Source organism: Helianthus annuus, chromosome 11 (assembly GCF_002127325.2).
Source record: "Helianthus annuus cultivar XRQ/B chromosome 11, HanXRQr2.0-SUNRISE, whole genome shotgun sequence".
NCBI classification, from domain to species: domain Eukaryota; kingdom Viridiplantae; phylum Streptophyta; class Magnoliopsida; order Asterales; family Asteraceae; genus Helianthus; species Helianthus annuus.
In genome coordinates this window covers 95,639,505-95,643,967 of record NC_035443.2, presented here as the reverse complement: position 1 = coordinate 95,643,967, position 4,463 = coordinate 95,639,505, and the positions used below count along the sequence as shown (strand labels likewise).

General features: G+C 35.7%; 1 long non-coding RNA gene across 1 annotated transcript; it reads left to right on the top strand.

Annotated features, from left to right (window-relative positions):
• The first annotated feature begins 1,181 nt into the window (after nucleotides 1-1,181).
• Nucleotides 1,182-3,162, top strand: LOC118484264. Its single transcript, XR_004873082.1, has 3 exons — nucleotides 1,182-1,726; nucleotides 2,489-2,568; nucleotides 3,008-3,162. It is a non-coding gene; the product is annotated as an uncharacterized LOC118484264 (long non-coding RNA).
• The last annotated feature ends 1,301 nt before the right edge of the window (nucleotides 3,163-4,463 follow it).

The following is a 4,463-nucleotide window of genomic DNA, read 5'->3' as shown; positions in this document are numbered from 1 at the left end:
GTCATTTACCTAAGGCATATAAACTACTTATCATATGACTACTTAAATGAAGTGACCATAAGGTATAACCTCGGAAGGTTATTCCCTATACAACTATTGTCACAAAACATGTTTGGTCGGATCCTAATGATCGACCAAACGGGTCGGGTTCGAAAGTCTAAGCGGTTGTTTAGACCGCTTACCTTACGACACTATATAAGCACTATACTAAAAGTGACGAGTTAAACATGTTAAAACATGTTTAACGAAGTTAGAAAACAACTTTGATATCAAAACAAAGGGTTTTAATACTCAAGAATAGTTTGGTTGCAAAATACGCATAAACACGCATTTTGACCGAAACTATGACTCGTCACTATGACTAAATAACGTGGTAATCAGTAGGTATAGTCACAAGGGACTATGACCATCGTGATTACGCTCACGTTGCGAAGTTCAAACGAACTTCGTGTTGACCATTGACTGGTCAAAGCATAAAGTCAAACATAGTTTGACTTTCATGCTTAAAAACGCATAAAAGCACGAAAGAATACTTACAAAAGGTCCAAGCTAAGAGATTTGATCTAAAAATTCTCAGGTATGAAGCTTTGAGCTTCAACATAGAGAAAATTCAGATCAAGGGTGAGTTGGAATGGAAGTGGGGGTGGGTATTTATAGGATATCCAAGACCGTTAAGATCGTTCCTCGAATAACGAGCTTCAATCTGGACCGTACAAGTGTGCCCATTGTTTTAGAATACCATGGGTGCCTCAAAACAAGCCCATAGACTGATTAAAACCATTTGCTGTAACATCCATCAAAATGAGTTCCCAAGATCTGACCCGTTTTGAAAATCCAAATCCTAACCTATGAACTTTGTAAAATCCTTTTTTCCTTTCTTTTTTTTTCTTGCTTTCGCGAAGTAAATAAGTATAGAAGGGATTTATTCTTCAATTTAATACATTTATTGATTAAGTTATTTATTTATTTAATTGTTTAACTGACTAACTTAATTAGTATTACAACTAAAAAGTTTTATTTTTTTTTTACCTTGACAATAATTTAGTTGGTTTAAAAAAAAAGAGTTTAGTTAATTAAAGTGATAACTCAGCTAGTCTAGTTCAGCTAGATAAACTTTGAGGGTTGTTTTATAAATTTTGAAAACGTAATTGAAGGTAAAAAAAATAAAAAAGACCAAAACCCTAATCTTCTTATCCCACTTTAGCCGCCTACATCTTCTCCTCTCATCCGTTTGTTCTCTGCAACCTGTCTAACCACACAAATAAAAGAAGCTTGCTCTTAATTTCTGTACACACATAACCACCTCCATCACCTTCTTGTTTCCCCTCTCCATCTTGGGCAGCCGGCGGTGGCCGGTGAAGGTCACCGGTGAAGGAAACAGTGGACAAAGAGAGGGAGACGCGATGAGAGAGAGAGCAAGAAATCGGAGAAGAGAAGCCGAACGGAAACGGGTTCGACATGCTTCAGCTCGGGTCTTAGTTTGGTTCAAGTTCTAGTTGGTTTCTATCAGGTCATGGCTCCAGTTTTCGGTTTAAGATTCAATTCTGGTCCGGGAGCTATGGGTCAGACTCGAGCTTCGGTTCAGTAGGTTCGGGTCCGGTTCCGTCTACGTCGAGTCAACGGGTCAGTCAGTTCGGATTAGAGACGGACAACGAGTCGGGCCAACCCGGTCAGATGTCACCGGAGCCTTACGGAGATCACCACGGGAATCCTCTCGTTTTGTTCGGTATACCCTTCTTTATTACTTTGTTCCTTCATTGTTGAACTTTGTATAACATTTAAAACTAACAGAAGCAAGAAAAGAACAATAGATATATACATATACATAATTGGGTTTACTTCAGTAGGTTATTTTGAAGAAAATGACAAATTGAGTTGTGTTCACATAAGATAAAAACCCACCAACTTATGTCTAAAATCTAGCTAAATGTTTATATTTAAATACTATCACCATTTCTGTATTTTAGGTTTCTTTACTTATACTTGTACATAGGTTATCTAATTTTATAACAAATGAATAAAAATTGTTATTTTAATCCGCATAGGATGCTTAGTGTCTCTATAATACGAGGTGCTTATTTCCTTTTATATTAAAACGATGACAGCTAGTATATAAATACAATTAAAAGCCGATTATGGAACGGGTTAGACACGCAGCCCAGTTGGTCGGGTTGCGTGCACGCAAATAAAGGCTTGAGTCCCGCTATGGCCAGTTTTGGTCAGAATGTTGAGCATTTTTTTTATGTTTTAATTTTTTTTTTTAAAGTATTGTTTTTCTTTACTTTTAAATTCTTTTCTCTTGTTTTAATTAATACTTTGAAATTCTTTTTAACCTAAATAACTAACCAGTTATTTTAACCCATTTTATAACATTAAATGTTAACATGAGATAAGGTCTAATATCTAATTAATTTATAAAATAAATATTAGGAATCCTATTTAATCTACAAATTTTCACGAGATCATTATGTGTTATTCCAAAATCTAGGATGACCGTTACGTTCGTTCCTTTGGATTTCCAACCCCTTCCTCGCGTGTTATTCCAAGAAATCCTTATACGCAACCAATGTGAGTACACTCGACCCATTTACGTTTTAAACCACTTTTGGGTTGTAACATGTTACCATACAAAGATTTCACTTACACACATTTAAACATACTTTGTGAACTCAATCCGATATACATGCTTCTTGTTATGCTAGATAATACATGTTATATGCCATTACTTTGTTATACCCTCGCTTAACGAATATAGCGCTATAGGAGTAGCACACCACCCGACGGGGGTTCGTTAGGTCAATATACTATACGGTCTCGTCACTTTTGTGGCGAGGGATGCTAAATACTAGTGGACACTTTGGGTTTATACGTAATGTTATGCATGCTAGTACCTTGTATACAAATTGCCATGTGGATTCGAGTAAAATGCTTTATACTTATGCTATACTATTTAAACCTTGTGTACTCGCCTTTGCTTTTGCATTGACTTTATTTTAACATGTTACAGGTGGATGTTGACGATGCATGGAATCTAGTAGGATGCTTAGATACACACTTAAAAATTTGTATTCATGTCGTATTATTTCATTATTCATGATGTTGTATTTTGTTTCGAAACCTTGAAATTGATTCTTTAGAAATGGAAGGAAATTATTATTTAAATACTTTTCACAATCATTAGTGTTATGATGTCTCGAGCAATCTTCACACTTCGTCTCATCCCGATGTTTCCGCCATTGGTTGGGGTGTGACAGATTGGTATCAGAGCCATAACTATAGGGAATTAGGAAAATTGCCATGCTCTTGACCTAGTCTATAGTTAAGTACCAAATTCGACCATACTTGATTCATATGCTAATTTCTTGGAATGCCTCTTACGTGTTTTTTTTTTTTTTTAATGCTTTATGTGCTCATACTTGTTATTATTATTATTTCGAACATACGTCCTTTACTTGTTTATACTAAACTCGAAATCACTCGTATTGTACAAACGAGACGACTTCACCAAAATAGGCGTGAAACCCACAATTTGGTGAACGACTCTCAATCCATCTATTCTTTTTACACGAAATTCGCCACCAAGTTAGGAGTGAAATCCTCTCCTTGATGAAGAATTTCCATTTCAAATTCTAGTGGACCCTCGTCAAAGTGTCGAAACTAAATTTTGACCCGACGAGTACCAACCACACTTAGGGTACGAAATCGTCAAGTTAGGGGTGAGACCTGCACCTTGTCGACTAGTTCCACTCCTTGATTTTTTTCCCGCCAAGTCTCGAAATTTCGATTGATTTGGGACATGTAGTAACCGGAAGGGTAAATACCGTTAACCGACTTGTCGGTGAGAGTATTCCACCTATTAGGCCAAATCATGCTCCTTAAATTCTAAAGACTTTTCGACCACTTTGGTTAGTCAAAGTTTCGTTTTGGAACCATCCCAAATTTTAATCAAACATGTGTTTCTATTATTTATTTTATACGATGCCCAATCTTTCAAACTCGAATTTACTTTCGATATTTTCTTCTCACACACACATCATATTAAATCTTTTCATACGTTTATATATATGCATGATTTCATATAATTTAAATTCATATTCCTTATAACGACAAATGGAGACATATCATCGAGATAGGAGTGATTTCCTCACCTTAACGATTAACTCCACTCCATTTTTCCTTTAAAACGACCTCACCAACGAGTTAGAGTGATTCCCTTATCTAGGTGATCGTTACCAAAATTTCATTTCAAAAGAGACTTCATTGTACAACGCGATCAAGTTTTTTTACGTCTAAGTCGTGTTCATTTGTCCAAAATCCCTACGATGCAAATTTCAAACTTCATTGTTTTTATTAAACGTATATCCTACCCCATGATCTATTTTCACATAACTTACAAACCCAAAATTTTTAATCATACCTTAAAACGTTTTATTACCCGAATTTCAAAACTCTATGAAATGCTA